At 38.7% G+C, this 24,143-nt stretch overlaps 1 protein-coding gene across 2 annotated transcripts in view; it reads left to right on the forward strand.

Annotated features, from left to right (window-relative positions):
- Positions 1 to 24,143, forward strand: part of LOC117396267 (rho GTPase-activating protein 35-like) — a 53,284-nt gene continuing 29,141 nt past the window's right edge. The window contains exons 1-2 of one of the 2 annotated variants that reach the window (XM_059004930.1): positions 1 to 80; positions 182 to 719. The gene's annotated coding sequence lies outside the window, so the exon portion shown is untranslated. The other variant, XM_033994734.3, reaches the window with a different exon arrangement.

Here is a 24,143-nt window from a genome sequence, read left to right on the forward strand (position 1 = left end):
ATTTAAACTCCCCGCCTCTCTCCGTTATATTAGCACAGTAGATAATATATGCTCGTTTTGAATTGCGTGTTTTTAAACGTGTAAGTGTGTGTTCGTGTGCGTGTTGTGTTGGTTTTGTGTTGTAATTGAGTGCATGCGCCACTGGGCGAGTCTGATTCAGTGTCTCCCTTTTCTTTTACAGTCGAAGGAGAAAGAGACGGGAGAAGGTTCCGCCATTATTGGAAGCAGAGTAATCCCTAAACCAAAGCGCAGCGATACGCGTACCGAAAGGGAGGGCAAGACAACCACAGTAGCCTGAACATTTTAAAATACACTGCGTCTTTATGAACAACAACAATATAAGTAATCGCTAGTATACAACGTGGTGTGCCCGCTGACGAGACATTAAAACAAGTATCTGTACGCCCCCCCCCCCCCCCCCCTCTTTTCCATTATTTATCCCGTGGATGAGGTCTCAAAGGTGCATAAGGATTTCTAACACCAAGAAAGAAGACAAAAAAAGGAAATTTTAAAAATGTTACAAACGTACCAAAATTGACAAAGAAATTGAGATCTTGTGAAGTGTGGGACGAAGCAAAACAGGAAATAAGGATATTTTGTGTTTGGAGGTGTTTTTTTTTTTTTGTTTTGTTTTAATTAATTTATTTATCGAACCGGTTGGGGTTTGGTGCGCGGAGCGGACACAACACAAGCGAAAAAAAAAGGAGAGGCATGCTATGGTATGTATGCTCGTTTTTGTTACCTTTTTACAGAAAACTACAAAACTGGTCGCTGTACAACGAAAGGTAGTCGGGGAATGAAATTGCTGTAAAGAGATGATTATGATTGGGTCAAAAAAATGTGTTATAAAAGCGAAACCCCTCGCACTCACTTAAGAGTGCAATATAATGAGGTTGTATTTTTTTAATGATTACAGGCCTACCTGTTTTTGGAGAAAATAATAATAATAATAATAATAATAATAATAATAATAATCGTCCTGTTTATTGGTGACTAAATAGTACATTTTGTTGCACCAGGACTCTTCGTTTTGATTGTTAAGCTATCGAGATTTCTAAAGAACGCTTGAAATGTTCTGAGCTCAATCAAGGGAGGTGAAAAATATACAGCATTCTTCTCCACCTTGTGTATCTTGTTTTACTAGGCCTAGCTGAAGACCGAATAGTGCATTAACACAATTTAAAGAGAGATGTTTAACGCACGTATGCATTGTACTTGCGTTTGTTTTACATAAATATTCAAATTCAGAACTGCAAAGACCGCTGTGGGTATTTTTGTGTGTGTGTGTGTGTGTGTGTGTCAGAATTAAAAACGCCCCATAAATCGTCTTACGTCTTTCGCTAGTGAAAGTAAAATGCTTGATTTTATTTTTTCTTTGTTTTTTTTTTTAATGTATTTTTTTATTGTCTTTATATTGTTACTAAAGTAGTCAGCGAGTACTATACAGATTGCGTTTTAATACATTATTGAAAACTAAGTCATTTGACAAGACTGCATTGTAACGACTAAGTTAATATATATATATATATATATATATATATATATATATATATATATATATATATATATATATATACACACACACACACACTGAGGCCATCGCTCACTCCTCCAACCCTATGCGGGGAGAATAAGTGAGTTGATGTTGGGTATTTGCACTGTGGGGGAAAACAATAGGCCTGGAAGCTGAGGGCAAGGCAGCCTAGATGCGTCGGACAAACCTAATCTTTGCTCTATCATATGACTAAAACAAGAGCGATTCTGGTAAAAACAAACACACGCTGATATACTCTGAGCTGCTTCAAAGTGTTTACGTAACGTCTTTAGATTCCCCGAAACACTGAGAATAAAAAACTAATCGTTGTGACTGCACGCACAGTCGTCTGTTTAGAGATTTCACATCAGCGGCCTTTCTAGGTTTGTTTGGCTGATGAAAGTTTGAGGTTTATTATTATTATTATTATTATTATTATTATTATTATTATTATTATTATTATTATTAGGTGGTTGATTTAAAATAAATAAAACAACCATATTTCAACGACACAACTTTCATCTAATATAGTTTCTACAAATGTTACGAAATCGTTCCAGAGCATTGCAGTTTTGTACTTGTAACGTCAAACAACGAAGCAACATTGTTGCGATTTCTACAATAAATATGTTCCTATATTTGTTTGTTTGTTTGTTGCTGACGACAACTCGTTTTTACAAACGCAAACAGATTAACTAGAAACCACTACAATTTGCAGTCCGTCGTGACCACTCCTAAAGAAGGTGGATCTATAGCTTTTAAAATATTTAAAATACCAAAGGCCATTTGTAAAAAGTTTTTGCTACATAGTGTTCCTGGTCAAATGCATTATTCCACCCCACCCTGCATGTCAGGGCATGTCATAGCATTAGTATTTCCCTGTGGATCTTGCATTAGCGTCTAATGTGATATATGAATGAATTAACATTGATTTTTTTAATGGCTATTGCAGCCAGTCTACTGCTCCAGCGTGTTTTTCCAAGTATATTTTAGTGCTGTCCTGTTTTTTTTTCAAACTGGGAATTCCAAATAAATGGACCCGAGAAAGCTGTGCGGTTTTCTTTGATTTACGCTGCATAGTAAGAGATGTGGATTCCTGTCTGCAGTTCTAACATAAGGGGTTAAACTGTAGTCTTTTGATTATACCAATGAGACAACTTTGAACTAGAAATGACATTTTGTGGAAATGATTAAATATTAGTGCGCAGTCGCGTTTTAGGAGCACTATTTACTAGGGTTTAAAAGCAATTATGATTCACAATTAACAAACAGGGCAATATATAAATAATAAAAAGCTTAATACAGTAAAGACCTTTTGACTATGAAGACATTGAGGAATACCTAGTCAAAGTGTTTTACAATGAATTATATATTTTACTATTTATAAATATAGCCCGAGTGAGTGTTTTTAATAGTTAAGGGTTAAATGTACATCTTGATAAAGGTTGTCTTGACTATTTTTAATCCTGGTGTTTCTAAAATGATTTATTGGTTCACTGTATCTTGTGTTAACTGCTACGTTATTACAAGTCTGCAGTGTATGGTGATGTGTCACAATGATGATCTTTTGCATTACGTATAGTGGCGTGACTGCAATATTATTACATCGTTGTTCGCCCACCAAGCTTTAAAAAGACATTCTCCTACCTTTTTAATTCCCGTCGGTAGCGTTGACTTGGAGACATCACTGAAGCTACAGCACTATAGTCAAGCCACCTGGTTCATGTTTTGTCTGCACAAATTAATCCCACATGCATTCTTTACTTGGAGAAAGATGGTCTTTTTTTATTTTTTAGTTAGGAGTAATTGCTGTAAGACATGGAGTTAAATTCTCTGCAGTGGGACAGGTGAATGACACGGAGATAGATATCTTCTCTTAGAGGGACAGTCTTTCCTGCGCAGAGAGCATTAGGAGGGTACCAGTGCATTCAGAGTACATTCAGTGATATTTAAAGTGAAGTAATCTTTCTAGAAAGTGTATGTCAGACTCAGCAGTAGCTAGAAAAGGATTACTGAAGCTTAAGGGTCGAAACATTGATTTTAAAAACCAGAAGAGATTATAAGCAGTGTGCACCACAAGTAGTTCAGGGCTGGGGTCAGTTCCTGTTATTCAATTCCAATTGCCATTCACTCCTTAATATTTTGCAAAACGACATTGATCAGAATTGCAGTTAGCAGTGTTCTGGTAAAACAAGCTTCTCACTGTGGCGATAAATAACTTAACTAGAAGTCACGGTTAGTCAGTTAAATTTGCTTAAAATGAAATTATTATAACTCTAAAATGTCAGTTCCAAGTCCCTCAAAGGACAGGAAAACAGGAATTGATCCCAAACCTGAATTAGTGCTCTCGGTTAAAATAGAAATGGCGTCAGTAACAAGCTGATTCCGGGGCTTGATATGCAGGTGGTGTATTTACTTCTGTCACCCAGGTCAGCCCTGCTTTATCAGAAGCAGTGTGAAATCACATACCCGACCTGCATGACACCAGGTCCCGACCCGGGAAGGGTCTGACCCGGGCAGAGCATACCAACGTGAAAGGGGCATAGGTGCTGAAGTCTACAAATATCATGGGGAAGATTGGACTGGTTTAACAATGAAACCGATGCACTGAACAGCCGCTGCTGTTTAGCATTTCAGACTGTTGCGAGACAGATTGATTAATTGACTGTTCGCTTAGCCAAGCTCTGCATCGTTGTAGTTTGCGAACGACAGCCAGGTTAGCTGTAAATGAATGCAATCGTGATTTTCGCTTACTGTCACACAGTATTACGTGTGTAAGACTATATACAGTGCTCAAGGACAGCTGCTCTGTAGATGTGGACGTCCGTTTTATACAGATACCTGCCACTGCCGTATGCATGAGAGTTGTGAATTCCACTGTACTGCAGTAAACTCCACAGTGTACTGGACTATTCCTTATAGCAGAGCAGAGGTTGTGCATAACAACTTCACTGTGTTTTGTGGGTTTTGCAATATTGTTTTGCAATATTGGGGATTTGAGGGGCTAATGTCCTTGGGTACCAAATTCTTCTGTCCAGTATAATGTGTTTTAGAAAGCAGTTAATAGCTTTCTTTGATGCAACTAGACAGACAACATATGTCTGTCAGAGTCTAACATCTTGTGATGAAAAATCACCATGTTTCTTTCGACCTGTCTGTGGTTACTAGACTCTGCCCAAACCCTAAAACTGCAAAGGTGCTGAAGCGAGAGGACCACTTAACAAGGAATCGTGGTCAATAGCCCTTCATTTTACTCGGTTGGAAAATGGATACATTCTTTATAAGGCTGAGTCCTTTTTGCATTCCTACAGTGCTTGATTAGTATCTTCACATTGCGATTTTATTATCCAAGTAGATATGGTGATTGCACACCGTACTGAAGGGTGTATCGATTGACTGTAGTTCTTTACATGGTGTATTGTAATAGAGGTATGTATCGCTTGTATCGTGATACAAGATCAAAAGCAGCGCTCATTATAGTTCTCCAAGTGGTTCTTGAATGTATATTATATATTTATTGCATTTATATAGCACTGTTTATATCCTGTGACATCCTGTGATCTCAGAGTGCGGTTTGGAAGATACAGGGTCAGGAACTCCTGCAAATAACTAGGTGCTAATCCATTCAGGGCCTTGTAAGTTAACAGCAAAATCTTCAAATCAATTCTATACTGCACAGGGAGCCAGTGTAGAGAGGCCAAAACAGGGGTAATATGTTCACTTTTCCTGGTTTTAGTCAGAATTCTAGCGGCGGTTTTCTGAACAAATTGCAAGCGGAATACCACACGATTTGGGACACCAGAAAAAAGTGCATTACAATAATCAATTCTAGATGAAGACTAGGTAGTTGGTATGATGTTGTGCTCCCCTAACTCATTTAATTTAACAAAATGGCTCGTCATTAGATGATCATTTTGATCTTATTATGCACCAGTAGTAGCCCGTCAGAACCGTCACGTGTCATGATTCATATCGTCATAGGTTTTGAATCGTGACGTTCGTATCTCGCTTTGGGGAGACTGCAAGCAGCTTGACTCAATGTGAAAAGCATAGTGGAGAAATTAACTTGTTCTAACATTGACTGAAGTCTCACTGTAGAGCTTGTTGATAATGAATTAATGTTGGGGATTAACACAAGTCTTTCGGAATGTGTCAAGAATTTCATAATAGGAATTCATGTTAGACTGAAAACCTCTGGATAATAATCATGTCTGGATCACATTAAGCATTCGGTTAAAGAGGGTGTTGATTTTTCTGTTGGTTCAATATCAAAAGTAATGCAATACTTAATACAATATGCTATCTTCAAATGAAGTGTGTTACTCTGTAATTACTTTTAAGGCTGGGACTCACAATAGGGACGTGATGCCTTTGGCTATCGGACAGCATTTTACCTCCAGTATCGCTACTGTTACTGAATGGTGCTGCACAGACCAGAGAGATATGAACACCGCGGTGCTGCTCAAATCAAATCCAGAGCCGTAACCTCTGTGAATTAACCAATCGCAGCCAAGCGGCGACGACACATGCTTGACCAAGCACCCTGAAGTCTTTGATCCCTCCCTTATCTCCTACAAGGAAGCTGAGAGGAAGGCAAACATCTGGGAAGCCATAGGAGCAACGACTGGCTAGGTAGGCAAGTATTCCATACATCGCATAGCATGAATGCAGAGGGGCATTACATTATATTAGAGCACATAACCTACTGTGTGGTACTGACAATCATTTCATTTTTCTGCAGTATTGTAGCATACTGCTCCTGTGTGCCTGGTTGGGGACCAAGCACGATCTCCAGCTATCTTCTAGCCCTTTCTATGATCCCAATGCAAAGAGATACCTCCATAGGCTTTACGATGTTGTCACACAAACATCACCCTGTTGACATGGCAGACTGTTTCTATAGAACCATGTCGCAGAACTAGCTGAGGACAAGTTAAGGGTGTCGTGTACATTCTGTGCTTATTTTCAGCTATTTTCAAGTTTCTGGTCTTTCACATTTTAATACTGTATGAAATTATTGTTTTCGGTTACTTTCCAAAGTCCTTGGGCGTTTTTCTGTCTAGGTATAGTATTAGTAACTTGACAGTACCCGCACACTTCAATTGTACCTTCTTTCCTTTGCTGTCTTCCACAACAAAATCCTTAGGATCACGGTTATATATATATATATATATATATATATATATATATATATATATATATATATATATATATATATATAATTTTAATTTCACCACAATTGGCAATTCTGTTTTAAATTCCACAGGTGTGTAAATACTCCCTCTCGAACTGTAATATAGCTTTAAATCTCGTGAGCAAGAAAAAGATTCTCAGTTTCTAATTGTAACCTCGTTTTAAATCTCGCAAGCGTGTTGCAATCCTCCAATAGAAATGTAAGAATTTGCTACCACTCTATATATACTGTATATATACTGTAAAGGTGCCTTGGTAGTCTGTCTGTCTATATCACACTTACATTTTTACAAGTGAGAAACTTCTGCAGTGGAAGAAGAAGAATGTTTCATCAGAACGTGGATTTTGCAGCCCAGAGAATCGCACTGGAGCGCAGTTAATGAAGAGAGGTCCATTCTTTCAGAGCCCACAGTCCGCATAATCAAGAGGGATGAAGAGTATGAAAATGAATCATGCCTGTAGTAAATTAGTCAGACGTCAAGGTTGAAGAAAATTCAGCACACTGCTCAAAGTTTAATGGAAACCGCCCTGTATTTTACGACCGCTTGTATATATAGTTTATCAGTCAACGTAATGACATGACGGGAGTTGTAAAGATACTGAAAGTAACCCTATTCGTCATGTAGGATTAAGCCAGCTTTTTAAAAGTTTTTTTTTTTTTTTTTAAGCGTTTTTGGTACCACTTTCACTTCCCCCCTCTCCTGATTGACGTGAGGTTGGGGTTTTTCATGATTTTAGAAGATATTTAAATGTATCCGATTCCTGTAGTTTCTGGTTTGTGTGCTTGTAGACACCACACACAGTTTAGTGTGGATCCTCAATCTGTGTGCAGGGCGCGTATTGAAACCAATAACTTTATGAAAATATGCAGGCAATTGATTTTATTTCAGACAAATTCTTTAAAGATGAAAAGGCCTTCTGATTGTGATGTATTATTGCATATATTTTTATCATACTGACTAAACCTTTTTTATTGTGCAAACTAAAAAATAAGAGGGCAAAGGTTGGAAGCTGTTTGTGTAAAATAGCAAAGGTAACTTCACATCAGCCTGATTGAGCAATGTGCAGAGTTGTGGTTTTATTGCAGTGTCTCCAGGGTAATGATGACATTAAATGGCAGACAAGATCATTTACCTTTTGTGACAGAAAGCACATTTGTTGGACTAACACCGGAGGCCAGCCCATACCCGTTTGACAAGCTAAGCACAGCCTGTATGATCTATCATTTATTCTGCCTGTCCGCAGAAGATGATTGGTTAGCGGATACTGAACGCTACAGTTTACCTAAACGATAAGCAGGGTATCCCCCCCTGGCTTGACTAATTGACTAAAACAACACTTCTGAGCACATTTCACGGTCTCCTGCAGGAATTCATTTTTCACTCTTTCCACAATTATTTTGTTGATTTCATTATTGTCTTAATTTCATCAATAGCTTTAGACAGTGAATTCAGTATTCTGATGGTTTGGATTTACTTTTATTTGATTATATTATTTCTGAATTGTGGAACTGCTGCATGTTGACATTAACTCCTGTACTTCCAGATTTGAATTAATGTTTTGCTTTATAGGTCATGTTTCTTAAACCTTTTTTGGTGTTGGTAATGTAACTTCTCACCCATGGACAAAAATAAGCTGACGACATGTGTTTGCACTACGGAAGTTGCAAATTGACTTTGCTTTTCTGTTTACTGTTTAGCAAGTTGAGCCTTTAATAGCCAAGGAATGACCTTCCGTCCAACGTCATCCCTGGGTTTAACCACTACACATGTGTTTTGTGTTATACAGCCATTTTGGATGGTTATAAATTAGACAACAGGATTAAAACATGTAAGAAAAAAAAAACCTATAGTCACTCTCCTTCCTAACTGTAGTTGCGTTCTAGTTATAAGGTGGAACACAAGTGCAAATAGGGGGAATAAATTGGGCGGTATGATCGTACAGTCTTACTGGGTGTCAAGATCTGTCTTACAACATGAAATTGGCTGTGATGTGAATGGATCTTTTAAACCTTTTTTTGTGGGTTGTCCAGATTTCCTGTGGTGTTGGTTGGTTGGTTGGTTGTCACAATCTGGGGTTATCCAAGGGTCAACAGACCACGTATTCGGTCGTGGTTTCCAGTCAAGACCTTTCAAGTGTTTACAGGGTGATTGACAAACCCATCGCACTTTTTTTTTGTAAAAGCAGTCTCGGATTGCATTAACATAAAGCAGTTTTGATGGATCACTTGGTCAAAACAGCCAATTTGAATTGGAAAAAGGGAATCGGATTATGCAATTTGAGTTGAGTGATTTCTCTCTGTTAACCGCAACTTGGAATGCATATGTTTATTTTACAAAAGTTTTATTTATTTATTTTTTATTTTGTTTTTTTGCCGAACAGGACCAGCCAACAGCAGTCATCGTTTGTTTATAATAAATTGCAAACCTAAATAATACTTGGCGCTAAAAAGGATGTGCATGCGTGTCTATGAAATAGAGAGAGAATGTGTAATATAAATCTTTTTAGTGCTTTTGGCGTTGTGGCCTCTGAAAACAGAAAATGTTTTTGTAAAACTTTCGATTTCACATTTTTTCTGAGAGTCCTAGCTACAGTAGCCTAGCTCTTGGGTCTGTGGTGCATTCTGTTCTGCTAACTAGGTTGATGTAAAGAGTGTTAGCCTTGGTGTTTATAAAGTGTGCAGTGTGGGCCAATTTATTTGGCGTTAAATATTTCTTTTTGCGGTCTTTTCGGTATGTGATTTAGTGCTGTACACACACAGATACCTGCTGCAGGAATGCATAGAAAGTGATGCAGAGCTTCTTATGATGGCTTTTCTGGTAAACAAACATTCCCAATCAAAAGACTGAGCTGCGAAACTCCAACGTACCAAGTCCATCACATCACAAGTGTGTAACTGCAGGAGCAGATCCTCCGAATAAAAATCGCAGCATTTGCTGCTGAAGAATGTCTTTATTGAGGAATCCCGATAAATATCTGGCACGTTTCCACAGCAACGTTTATCAAGGGAATTGTCTCGTTCCCAATAGCGTTTTAAACGTGTCCAATCATAAAATGTAAACCTTCAGATAATTAAAAGTGAGACTCCTAGTTTATTTTTGAATTTGGTTTTGTATCAAGTTACCCAACACACAGAACTTGAACCACAGGGTTTTTTTTGTTTTTTGTTTTTTTTTCGTATTTGGAAAATGTTACCATTAAGAATCCAGAGGTACACAAGAATATGGGTGAGGAATCTCTTCTCAACGCCAAATTTGATTGGTTTGTCTCTTGAAATCGGGGACATTTAGTGCTGCTAGTATTAAGAGCTGTATTTGGCATGCTAAACACGGGTTGCACGTATTAAGTGATATTTTTAAATTTGTATTTAATATTATGTAAATTATTTCAGTAACAAACTGTCTGCACCTCCCCTGCAACTGAATATTAGTCACTTTGTTTGTCTGTGTAAAGATAAGGTATCAGATATATCAACTGCCATTATACGTGTGAAGTTTACATAACGAAATCACAATTCATTAATGAAAAATTAATCTCCCCCAGTGTTATACCTCAAGGGATCTGTCCTGGCGCACAAATAAATAGCGAAAGGTGTAATGCCTATTCTGTTTCCAACCGTAATATTAAATACTGTTATCTGTTAGGGGCGATGGGGGATCCGGAGAGATTATATATACCTCCAGGTTTTACAGGCAGGTAAAGCATAATGGATGGAAATTTAGTTCCAAACAAATCAATTTGTCAATAGATCTCTGTAGTTAATGTTTTTTTTTTTGTTTGTTTTTTTTATAGTGGATTCTGCACTGCACTACACCAGCTTCATCAAGTGCTAGGAGTTTCTTGTCTCTGATATGAATGAACTAGAACTGCTTCGTGCAATCCTTTCTTTGAGATGGACAGCTTTCATGTCAGCTGTAGCTTAGTGTATTGTACAAGCCAAGTCGAAATGCCATCCTCTGCTTTAGCCAGGAAACTGAAATACCACGGATCAGTGCTCTGGGGTAATTAAACAGAGGGAATGCCCGGGCCATCATCCAGAAACAACTTGACGTACTAAAAAAAAAAAAAAAAAAGATTTTAAAAGTGCCAATAAGGTCTTATTTATTTATTTGTTTGACCAATGTTGGCTTGAAGAATTAACATTAAGAAAGATTTTAATGTCAATCGCCCTTCAAAGAAATGAGTCCTTTTTATGGTTGTGTACAGCTGTGCAAGCTGTCTGTTGGTGGGAATAATGGCTTGACTGAGCTGAGATTTCATCCCTGAGTAACTGATGGTTTTTTGGTCAAAAGGGAAATTTCCACTCAGATTTCAGCATTTTTTCCCCATAAAACCAATGTTCACGCAGGGTTGCTGAGTTTCAAGTACAATACTAGAGAAAATATAGTATAATGATAAAAGGATTATAAACCAGGAATATTGTCAATTACTAATTGACATATAAATGTACATTTTTAGTGCTCTTGACAGAGAGGCTGCAGTCAAGCACAGTACAGGCAGGTAACATAAGAGTCTCCCATCACAGCTGTGCAGTCACAAGCCTGAATTTGTGAGGAGGTTTTATGATGTGGGCTTAGAGAACTCCCCTCACCTGTGTCCCGAATCGGATCTGACTCGAGGTGAATGGTGGAAGGGTCTGGAGTACTGCAGCCTAATTCTAAAAAAACCTCACCGTCTCGAAATTGTTTTCTGTTAAAGCCACTGTCAAACATCTACTGATTTTATAATAGCTGTTTTTTTTTTTAAAATGCATTTAATCCCTTTATCCCTTTCGGAAGCGGCACAGCGTAATTATCAGGCAATTTCACAGGTTTAAATCCAGCGGGTTGGAAGCTGTTTGTGTAAACCAGGGACTAACCGATAGCATCTCTGCACGGCTCACTTGAGCAGCTGAAATGATTCAGCTCGCGAGTAGAAAGGCGACAATTAGATGTTCTGCCAGAGAAAGACACCCCTCATTTACAAAAATAGAGCACATACACACACAAAAAAAGAGAGGAGAGATGGAAATAGATTAGCCTGTTTTGAATGGCAACATAATTGTCAAGCAGCCTAAAATACAAAAAAACTAAAATATTTGAAAAATGTCTTCATACTCAACCATTTGTTCAGTTTATAATGGCATTAATGCCCTTCGCAACGGTCATTATTTAGATAATAGACCGCATCTCTCGTTGAGTGGTCTCATTTGGCTTGGGACACCTAACGTTGCATGATTTATTCCTTAATAAATGCCTCCTTGATCGGGTTGGGTCAATTCCTCCCCCTCCCCCAATTCCTTTTTGAAATCAATTTCCATTTCCTTTTGAATCGGAGTTGATATTTTAGAGGCATAGTGTTTGTGATTTGTTCAGCTGCTTTTATTTGAAGCCAATTTAATTGACTAACAGTGACTTCAGTTGAAGTAGTCTGTTGCCACTGTGAGAAGCTCATTTTAACAGAATACTGCTAATAGAAATTTTGATCAACGACGTGTTGGAATTGAATAAGAGAGAATGTGAATTGGAATTGATTTTAAAAAGAAAATGGAATTGGAATTGACCCCAACCTTGATCTTTTTGTAGGTTAAATGCAAAACATGTTTGGGAAGGTTGATCCCCCTCCCAAAAATGTATTTACTAAAAAAATTCAGAGCATGTAATTATCCAACGCAGGTGATCCTAGTTCTGGAGTCTTGGAATGGGGGGGGGGGGCTATAAAGAAGGCTGACTGTCACAAACTTCTACTGGTAGATACTGTAAATAAAGCACAGGGTGGGCACTTTATCACGATGGCTCTATTTTGTATTTAGAGGGTTTATAGATGATACTAACACATTTTCTTTTCCTTTATTGTACAAAATTTTCACCACCCAAAAAAAAACAGCCATTGTCCTCGCTGTAAAAGACCACATGGCCAAAATAATACATGTAAGATCTCACAGTCCAGGAGCACAGACAGTACTGGTTCAGAGACAGTACCTGTTCTTTTAGAGCTGCAGAATCATTTTTAAATAAAAGTAAATGGGATGTTAAGAATACAAATCAGACAGTTTGAATGATTTGGTATTTTTCTGCATCAGGAATACAAGTGTGATGCTCCTCTCCCATCCGTCACTCTCCCGATCTCCCAAAGTGAATAAGTCATGAAGGCCGTTGTCACACGGATACTGTGGGGAACATTCCCGCTCCAGTTCAAGGACATACCACCAGGCCAGTTTTCTTGTGATGGGAGTGGAACCGGCGATGCAATGTGGATAAACATTATTCAGTTAGGTTCAAATTCATACATCATAGCAGCCATTGGAAACAGTCGGACTAGAAGTGATATTACTGTAAAATATTGAGCAGCAGGTAATCCCTTCTGAAACATCTACGTACTAAAGTGGGACTTGGTCAGATAACTCCTATCGTGAGATCTGATATACACCTTTAGGATTCCATCAGTGACTTCTTATTGCTGCACAGACATTGCTAAATAGCTACGAAGCTGAAAACCTCAGCTGAGTGCAGTTTTATACAGTTAACACTGTTAATGTCCCTAAACCTCCCAGAGTTGCAAAACATTCCATCTTTAATCTCTCAATAGCTACACATTGATATGTCCAAGGTTTCCATTCACTCATAAAGCAAACACCAAACATGCTGTACATATGTTTGGAAGGGCATGCTGTAGATTAAAATGCCAAACAAACAAGCCCAATTGTGGAGGAATGAATAAGTAAAAGTGACGTCAAGCCTGTAAAACTAGAAGTCAAATAGGACAAATGCTTAGGTCAAAACCTTTATCAGCGTTCAGCAAATAAAACGTGTTTAAATTGGAATTAAGAGACGCGTCTGTCTTGTGCAAGCAGCACACGACCTGCTTAGTAGACGAAAAGCCTTAAACTAAATGTGACCCTTAAAAGAAGTTGAAGAAATGAAGTTCCTTTCCACTTCACACTGCTACAGTATTTTTGTTTTTATGCAGATTTCTGACATACTAAAACCTGTTAAGAACATAAGAAAGTTTACAAACGAGAGGAGGCCATTCAGCCCATCTTGCTCGTTTGGGTGTTAGTAGCTTATTGATCCCAGAATCTCATCAAGCAGCTTCTTGAAGGATCCCAGGGTGTCGGCTTCAACAACATTACTGGGGAGCTAGTTCCAGACCCTCACAATTCTCTGTGTAAAAAAGTGCCTCCTATTTTCTGACGGTGTTACCTGCTTCATTTGATTATGTTTAACACCGAAGCATGTATTGTCTTGGAAACTCGTTTAAATAGGGGCTTTACAGTGCAAGGTAATATTGGTGCATGTTCGCTTATGATTTTGAGAATTCCCCATCTAATAATGGAAGTTGCCCAATAGCACTACTATCAGACTAACTTGCCATTGGGCTTTTTTGGTCTCTGTGCAACTAGCTGTGAGTGTATCTGAATCTCTGAACATGCCTGTTGTCTGTCTTCATGTTGCACGTACATTTTTACAGGTATTCAGCCGCTTGTATACAGTGTATTGTTGATGAAATATTAAGAAAAGGCTTTTGAGAGTGTCACATTTGTTATAGAGAACATCCATTTGTAATCATCAGGAGATGTATGTTAAATTGGTGTCCAATCGGAATAACTGTGGAGTAGTGGTTAGGGCTCTGGACTCTTGACGGCAGGGTCGTGGGTTCAATCCCAGGTGGAGACACTGCTGCTGTACCCTTGAGCAAGTTACTTTACCTAGATTGCTCCAGTAAAAACCCAACTGTATAAATGGGTAATTGTATGTAAAAATAATGTGATATCTTGTAACAATTGTAAGTCGCCTTGGATAAGGGTGTCGGCTAAGAAATTAATAATAATAATAACGCTTTACATTGTGTCTCCAATTACTGTGTATTTACATAGTAGTTAATAAATACGTGTGCGCTTACACAGAATAAAAGGCAAATCTGTATCTGTGCTACAGCAGACAGCATCATAAGTGTAAGCCGCTAAGTAAAGTGAAGTTCCCTCATCCGAGTCCAAGACGAGATGTCTTAGTTCAAGTCACTTCGCTTATTCAGTAACCTGTAAATAACTCAAAACAAGGAACCCACCTGGTTGCACTTTCAATGGTCAGTGCAAATGTTGACGTTACTCCATCCATTCACAGGAAGTCAACAGTAGATGTTTTACATTGAACTGCAATTTCAAACAGAATACGCTTACTGTAGAACTTTGCTGTTACAAGCATTAATTAGGGTCTTTAATTTAATATGCCAGTCTCATTCACATGAACGCGCAGGGTTTAACAGTGATTCTGAACACTTGTCAAGCGTCGGCATTTTAAAAAAACATGCGTTTGCTTCTACTAGTAGTAAGACTTTTTCATGTACTCAAATATGTAAAATGCTATTCGAATTGTTTTTTTGTTTTCGTGTATTCGACTACGCTGACCCATCCCTAATAAATACACAGTAATTAGAGACACTTAATGTAAAGTGTTACCCTAATCAGTTGATCTAAATGTTGGAGGATCTTAATGCCATGCAGTGTTTGGTTAACCTTGGTTCTCAAATTTTAATGAACTTGGCGGCAATATTTAGATCCGCCACTGTCTCCATCAATTGAAAAGACCAGTGTTAGAAGAATATTCAAACAGTAAAAAAAAAAATAATAATAATTACTAAGAAAAAAAGGTTCCAAAAATATTTCATAAACCCCATCAAAAAAAAAATATATGTACATATATAAATTTTATATTAAATTATATATACACACACACATAAATAAATAAATAAATATAAAAATATATTCGTGCAGATTGGGACCAATTTGAACCCAAATTAGTGAAAAACCCGGATTAGCCGAAATTGAGTTTACTGTTTGGGAAATCCCTGCGCTATTAATTGAAACCTCGAAAAATGCAACAATACAAATAAAATATAATGTCCCAACAACTGTCAAAATATATACTGTACGTAATTGACGTTCAGAAGGAGCTGACTTAAAAAAAGTCTTTTAATTGTCATAACTGCTCTTCATAGTCATACTGCCAGACTAAGCTTGTCACTGGTTTCAGTAACTACAATACAGTACTGTCCATTGGCTTGCACTATACTGTACTCAATTTAATTGAATTAAATGAAATGACTGTCCACTTCTGCACAGATACGCTGATTTCCGCACTGATACAAGAGCACCAATACCTGCTTCCCCACAGATCAGGTGATTTCTGCACTAATACGTTTTGATAATGTGCTGTATTAAACCTTGTGAAACGGGAGTCTACTGTATATATTTATTTAAACGCTGTGTGGTCTTGAAAACAGGCATCTAATTGAATCTTGTTAGGTGAATTCTTATAAAAGCTTGCTGGGGCGGGTATTGCATTATTTAATGCAGTATTGTCACCGGCAGTGCTAACATTGCAGTGTGCAGTCCTAAAGGAATCTATCCTCTTTTGTTTCTGTCTTTATTGTGTAAGGATGTGATTCTAAAGGCATTAATCTTTCCTGACATGTTGGCAACCTGTCTCTGGCAAGTTGCAGATGGGATGTAACCGTAGGGACTGCTTTCAATAGACTGCGAGGAGAGCTGTAGTCAGGTACTGTACAAAGAAGGGTGAGTTTACAATGCTGGTGTGCAAACTCATTAAAATACCCCCCCCCCCCCCCCCTTTTTAAATAGTGCATCTGGACTGGCCCAGTACAAAGAGGGGGTGGGGGGGTTGCATTGTATACAGAACGCTGCATGCTCATTCTTTAAAAATGAATAATATACGTCCAACTGTACATCCCATCATTCCAGTACTGTTTTTCAGTGTCTTCACTAGATTTAAGGGGGGGGCTTGTTAAGTGAAACGGATTAGTGTTACTGCAGTATAACTGACTCTTCAGTTTATTAGAATAAATGTAAACATTCAATAAATAACACTGTGGGAATTCTAGAATGTGCAAGTACTTGAATAGGCATTGCTATGCCTGCAGCAGTTGGAGGTTATGAACAATCGACTTCCATCTGTTTTTATAGATATTTTTATTCAGTTTTTAAGTAGCATCCATGCAACCTTATAATACAAACATATACTCAGATATGTAACTTTAGCATTCATATATGTATAAAATCTAAACCCGCAGCCCATACCTTCAATAATAACTATTACAGAATAGGAATAGCAAAACAAATGTTACAACATTTTTTTGAAGCCACTGTAGTAATCCTGTATTTATTTTTAAAATTAATTTATAAATGGGTCGCTCATTAAGGAAGTAATTTGAGTTCCCTTTATCTGTCTGGTAGAGCCTGTCCAACTGTAATGCATGCAGCATTAGATGCTTCCATTCTGTGAAAGTTGGACATTTCTCTCCTTTCCAGTATTTTTTTATTTCTATTTTATAGCCTGCGTAGTCATTCTGATTGGTTCTGGGCTCCTTTGCTTTGGTGCTCCTTATATATATCTAGATATCTAGAGCAGGTGGCGCAAACTGAATTGAAAAGTCACTGTTTGGCACTTCGGATTCTTCAGACAAGATTTAGAGAAAAATGGCAACTGAATGCGTACTCTGAATGATTGCAAACACCACAGAGTAGTAAGGGAATGGTAAAAAAGCAAATCTTATCAAGCAAGCAGCTTGCTCATTAATAATCTGCAGAATCCCAAATCGGACCCACTCGTAAAGTAACAATGAAACAAGGGACAGGCTGTTACGATCCGTGCTGCTGAAACCTGTCCTGTCTTGTTTGTTTTAAATGAATGTGGCTCGCCAGCACAACATGATTAATCTTGTATGCATGTTTTACATGAAGCATGTCGCACAACCTGCCAGCACAGGAAAGCACTGTGGCTCTAGAGTGGGTCCTTGCAGCTTCTAAATCGGGCACAATTGCAGTCGTTTATTGTAGTATGTTGGTGTTCAGATTAGGACTCCTACACTACTGGCATAATTGGCATTCGCCACAGGCTGTTATATGTCTGGATAGACAAATGGTTTTAGTTTTATTTTTCACCATTCTTGCTGTTTGCATTGTACGTGGGTTTTCTAGATGACCCTTCATGCTGGAGCTGCAGGACTGTAAAAAGAAAAATATTCACAGATTTCATATAATTTAGCATAATTACTCAATTCAGTTTATATACAGCAAACATTTGTTGCTGTAAATATGTCTATTGTGAGACATCCACAAAATGAAGTTGCTGCAGCTGTTTCCTTTTTTTTAGGGTAATTTGCAGTGCATGTGGGATGCAGTGGAGAAAGCGTATATCACACTTAGCATATCATTGGTTCAATAAACTTGCCAGACCACTTTTAGCTCAAATAATTGAATATTTGAATCTGAGGTTAAAGGAAGTCTGACTGTCTGTCTATAAAAGGACATTCTTAAGAACCATTAGAATTGAGGAGTGTATGAATGTGCCCAGTCTGCTGTCTGTATGCCACCCTCACGTTTTCAGACTTATCTAGTGAGGAGTTACAGTATACAAGTGGCTATTCTTTGAGTAGGTTTGGTTACAGCATGTTTCAACCAGGAACAAATACATTAGACGAGCCTTAAACAGTGGGGTGGCTGTATTTTTATTTGAAGTTAGTAATTCATTAATATGTTTTTGGTTTCCTTTTTTGCTGTGCCAGATTAGTTGGCATTAGCTCTGCGTAAAGCCTGGTCTTGCATATTAAACCAAGGTCTGTAATTACAGTACTGTAGGCAGGGCAAGACTTTAGTGGCAGCCACGCTCTCTGCAGAGTTCTTGGACAGAATTTAGGCAGCCGCAGTCCAGGAAGCAACACTGTCTATGACTTGCGTTTTTATATAGAGCATGGGGGGCTGTGCACTAGACAAAGAGCTATCTCATTCATATCATGTTCAAACCTTTACTGTAGCTCTGTGACAAAAGTCTTCATACCAGTGCATTGTTGCATACACAAAACACTGTTTAAGAAACTAGAAACCCCATAGGAGAATTCATCAATTATAAACAGTACAGACTGTTCAAGCTTTTGGTTTTTGTCTTTTGCATCATTTTTTGGTTGGGCGTATTTGTCTACTTGTGTAAAAAGAATTTGTACGTCCTAAAGATGATTTGCATTTTGTTTAACCTTGCAAGAAAGGTGTGTATGTCTCATACAGGTGAAAGGTTCAGCTGCACAATGATAAATGGAGCCATGAAAGTGGTACTTGAAGGGTAAGAAGAGAATGGATTTTACACCTTTTTAAAATGAGTATGCAGAGCTGACTGTGAATATCGTGGAGAAATGGTCTATTATTCACCCAGCTCTGAATTTCAAGAGTACATTTCCTTTCTATTCAAGGGATTCTCGATGGTTTTTCTAGCTGAACCTCCTGGTTTTGTTAAAAAAAAAAAAAAAAAAAGATATTTCTTAAATCTGCTTCGATAACACTACTCTCTGGAAAAGCTCATTTTAACAGAATACTGCTCCAGTTGCGATTTGGATCAAGGATGTGCTGGAATTGATTAAAAGGGAATTGGAATTGGGAATTGATTTTAAATTAGAATTGAAAAACAGTAATTTACCCCAAACCTGATTTTATACAACGTTTATATTTTCTGCCATTTTAAATGTTAACCCAATAAATAAGTACTAAAACTGATAATTTATCAGAAAAATAATTATCTGTGACCGTAATTAAACAGCAGAAGGCTGGACCCCAATTCTGGAAAAACAGACTGAATTAAAAAAAAAATGACTTTAGCAGTACCGCTTGCAGCCTACAGTATACTACAGAAGATCTTTATTACTTCCACTTCTAAAGACCCTTCAGAAGACAGAAGTACGTTGGCTTCGTTTGTTGAGTTCAGTTTGTAGGGTCAATTATGATCTTTCTGTTATTTAATTTGTAAGTTTGGTAGCTGCATTATGAACACTCCAAGTGTGTGCAAGCCTGTTCTTCAGGTTGTCTGTTACTTGCAAGAGACTGATTGATGGGGAGTGTTCTTAATGGCCAGCAGCTCGCAGTTTACTGCCCTTTTCTAATGTACTGATTACATGTACCCCGGGGTCAAGCACACCCCCAGTGACCGTCTTAAGTAATTGCCATCTCCAAATGTCCAGATCTTGCTTGTGTTTTAATTTGCCACTGTTTTATGTCACCTGCTGTACTTGGGTTGCATTACACAAGTTTTTACAAAATTCTTTTCCAAGTATATATAAACGTGGAATGCAGTCACACCTGCTGGTTATGACAGCTTGGTGGAAACAACTTGAAACACGCCCTGCCCACTTAGAGTTCTTTGACATCAGGTTTGACCTCGCTGCGGGAGGTGTCTGACTGCTGATTGGTTAAACATTCAAGAATGGGGCGGTGTCGATTCACAGCTGTTTCTTACAGGGAGGAGGGGCCATTGGCTTGGCTCAATGTTCATTATAGTGTTATACTGAAGATACCACGCAGTAGTTGTTTAAAAAGGCTCATGAAAACGTCATGGGAACCTTAGCTGACCTTCACTAGCATCTATTTTCCTAGATGTTTTTTAAAGTTTAGGATTAAACACGTTTAAACTAATATATTGGGACATTTTTGTAACCAGTTAAAAAATAAAAAAGTAATCGGCCACCAATTCTGTTATTTTAAGAGAATGTGGATGAGGCTACATTTGTTCAACAGTTTGAGTAAATGTTTAAGTTACACACTACAGCTCACCTATATGTCCTCTTCGGACATGATTATTTGGTTTAATTTGTAGAAGATTTAAAACAGTTTGTGTGAACTCTGTGGTGTTCGAGGGGACTGAAGAGGATATTTGCCATGCATGCTGTTTACAATGGTTAAATGTTTAGGGGAAATTCTGTACTTTAACAAACTGAAATATTAAACAGATGGCGCATCCAACTGTTATGAACTTCCAGGTGCGTCATTTTTATTTCAGTGTGAAAAATCTTTACAGAACACACAGCACGTTAATTCACATAACGTACAAGACAGTAACCAGGCGCGATCCATCTGCTTCTGTACGATTCTAAGAGCATGTGGTCCGGTAAAGCTGGGCTCTGCAGGAAAATCACTTTGCTCTTGCATGCTCCAGTTTAGTGCTTGGAGTCGATGATTGGAGTGGAGATTGCTGTTTTGATATGTGAGGAGAGTTTGTGGTCCCAACATGATTGAATCTCTCTTACAGCAGGCAATTGCAGCGTAGAGCTCTACCCAACTTTCTGCCAATCCAATCTATCGAGTCCGCAAGCTGGCAGGGAGGGAAGTAATCCACAGGGATTGTGCTAATCCGTTTTCCAAAAGCAAATCAGATCCGGCAGTATCTGGACAGACATTCACCATTCAGGCTTTCGGGTTAATGAAATAAAACTGTGTGTGTGTGTGTAGGCAGGTTTATAGTGCTTGCTGGGTCAAGGAAGGAAAGTCTAACAAAACCTACCTTATGAGGACACAGGCCAAGTCCATGTAGTTTTTAAACAGTTGTTTTTTTTAAAACAAACTAAAAGTGCCCAAATATTTTGTTTGTTGTTGACTTTCACCCTGTTTGGAATTTTGTTTGACTGGAGTTAGGAATAGTAAATAAAAAAATATAGTGAGAGTCAATGCAAAGTCCTTATAAACGAACATGAGTGTGTGTGTAACAGTAACAGGGCCAAAACGAATATTTTAAGCACATTTATGTTCTCTTTATTGAATTTAGGGATTTAATAATTAATTGTCAAAGATCAATGCTAATTGGGATTCTATGAAACCACCAGTACATGAATGAGCATAAAATTACCTTTTAATACAAGACTGAACTTGGTGGTGGGACAAAATGTTAGCATTCTCTTCTAAATTGAAATGCACTATCCTCCAGTATGCAGTTGAGTTAATAGAGACTTGATGGAGGATTTAGACCCCTTGCTCACTGAATATCTCGATACCCTGGTTTAAGATCAACCTGCTCTTCACTGTACCTATAAAATGTGCTTCTTTAATGGGGATTCCTAAGATTGGAACCACATTGAATGCTGTACTAGTCTTGGCCGGCATCATTGCAGAAACACATTTCTGGGGTGGGGGGGGGGGATAAAGAAGCAGTGTCCCACCCCCCCCCCCCCCACCCCCCCCACCCCCATGTCGTTCCTCATTTATTCATATTCCAGATGACTGGCCAGTAGTAGATGAGTGTATCTGAACCTAGGGATATGTGGAAGGGACAGATCACAGGTTTAAGAGTAACTAAACTGATTTAAGCCAGGAATGTCTAAAACAGCTATGCAATAAACTCATCTGCTACTTATTGTTAGTGTTGTCTTTTTAAATGCTGCACACCTCCCCAATGTGCACCCAGTCACCTTTGTACAAAGCAGCGAGGCAGGTCCATAAAAGTAAATTGGTCCTGCCCTGTTTGTGCATCAGAAGTGTCTCTTGTTCAGTGGCAGGCACGTTGGAGCCTGTCTGTGGATTTCTGTGTGCTAAGCAAGGAGAGATATTATCACTGCACTGCTGTGCTCACATGTACCACTCAACCCGGGTTCAGATCCCTGCTGCCCCTGATCCTGCGTTTCCATGCTATTTAGCCGACCCGCAGTGGCTGCCAATCCTGAGCTGCCCCTGATTTTTTATTTATTTATTTTTTTCTTTCCTGACATTTTCCCAAAGCGGGATGGGTAGAAGTACGTCACAACACTGACCAATCAAGTGACGAGTGGGCGTAAGCATTTAACCCACATCCCGGTTGAGCAGGTTTCTCCATGCTTTAATATTCTCGTGGTGGTGTTGTTGTTGTTGTTGTTGTTGTTGGTGTGTGTGTTATTTTTTTTTTGTAACAAAAAGCTCCACAGAATTGTTAGGATTATCGGAAGCAAAGCAATGGCGTTAATCGTTTTCAGTTTTTAGAAACTAATGCAACCTTATCCGCAAGGCTTGCTTGGAAAGAACCGCCAACACCCGTCAAACTGGCATTGAATGAAAACGGAGTCGTTTTCACTCAACTCGGGTAAACGATCAGTGGGGAGTTCAGGAGGAATGTGGGAGAGCCCGGATCAGCTTGAATTGAAAAAGTAAAAAATGGTATTTCAGATGTATACCTTTTTGCAGGGTGATTTCATAAACCAGTTATCACTTCCAATGACTTCGTACAGATGTCCACAAATTCATCAAAGCTGTCTGTCTACCATGACCCCGCCTGCTTGTAAACCAGAAACCAAAACCTAGAAGATGTGTTCTGTAATGTATTTCATCCCATGATTATGAATCACCCCTGTGTACAACAAAGGTGATATTTCCCTTTAAATCCCAGCCCTCACATGACTGCGGTCTCCTGATCAGCCACTGCTGACAGTAGGTGGTGTAATTAAGTTACGAATTACTTTCAAGACCTGGATACAAATTATATACAGCAGGTTCTATTACATTTCTGAAGTAGACTGGAGTGGTTACCTCTGCCTAACCGTGCTGCAAATCTACTTCATTAATGCTGATTGACTGGCATACAGTAGCATTATGAATTTGACAAAATGAAGCATACAGAAATCAGTTTTTGGGGTATTCCATTGCCACATGTTGTTTTTTTTAATCTTTTGTAGGCCAGGGAATGTGTTTAAGACACTGAAGCTTAAAATGTATGTGTGTGTATCTCTGCATGAATGATTTGGTGTATATTAGCATGCAGTGGGGGAAGGGAAGCAGTGTAATCAGACCACTAGAGTCAGTATTTTCCTCTCTTTTGTGGAAAGCGCCATGGGATCATCCTTTAATATCCATAAAGCAGACAGGACCTTGGATATGTGCTGTCGATGCAAGAGAAGAGTGAATGTGTCCCCACCTCTCCACCTCTTTCCATTATAAACCTTCCAGCAAAGTAAATGTGCTCTCTGTGAAGGCTTCCTATTCCCTGTGTGTCCCTGGCTTTGCGCTAATGCAGTTTGGATCCCTTGAGAGTAATAGAGAGAAAGAGAGAGGGCTCTTTCCAGGGGAATGCATTTTCAGTGCTCAACACAATGATGTGAGTGCTTGTTTGTGTCTGACTCCTCTTTGTCAAAGAGCTCAACGTTTCAAGACAAATGTTGGGATTTAATTTGTTGGATTGTCTGCAAACTGCATGCCGACCAACAGCCAGTGCAAGTGGATTACAGGGTAATAGAGCTGTGTAGTGCTCCTTGCTTTGTGTGGTCTGTTATATCATTTTAAAATAAGCTTGCATTTGATCTGTACTTTGGAAATGCCCACACTTTTCGATTCTGACCCCTGTCGGTGAGATGAGGTTAACCGCTCTACAACCTGGCATTTTTGTATGGTGGTTACTCGCTTGCGTGATCGCTGGTTTGCGTCCAGCCTTTGCCCTGTTCCTGGTGACCCGGATCACGTGTGAGGAGAAAGCCCAGTGAGCTATTATGGGATGCACTCCTCTTCCGCTCTTTTTCATAGTGGTTAAGCAGCTTGCTTGAGGTGTGCACGGACACTGGTTCACGTCCTATAAAATAAATGCAATACTTTAATGATATCCTAATACCACTTTCCCTAAAACTTGTAAACCTGCCCACAGACCTC

The sequence above is a fragment of the Acipenser ruthenus genome, chromosome 30 (assembly GCF_902713425.1).
Source record: "Acipenser ruthenus chromosome 30, fAciRut3.2 maternal haplotype, whole genome shotgun sequence".
Taxonomy (NCBI): Eukaryota; Metazoa; Chordata; class Actinopteri; order Acipenseriformes; family Acipenseridae; genus Acipenser; species Acipenser ruthenus.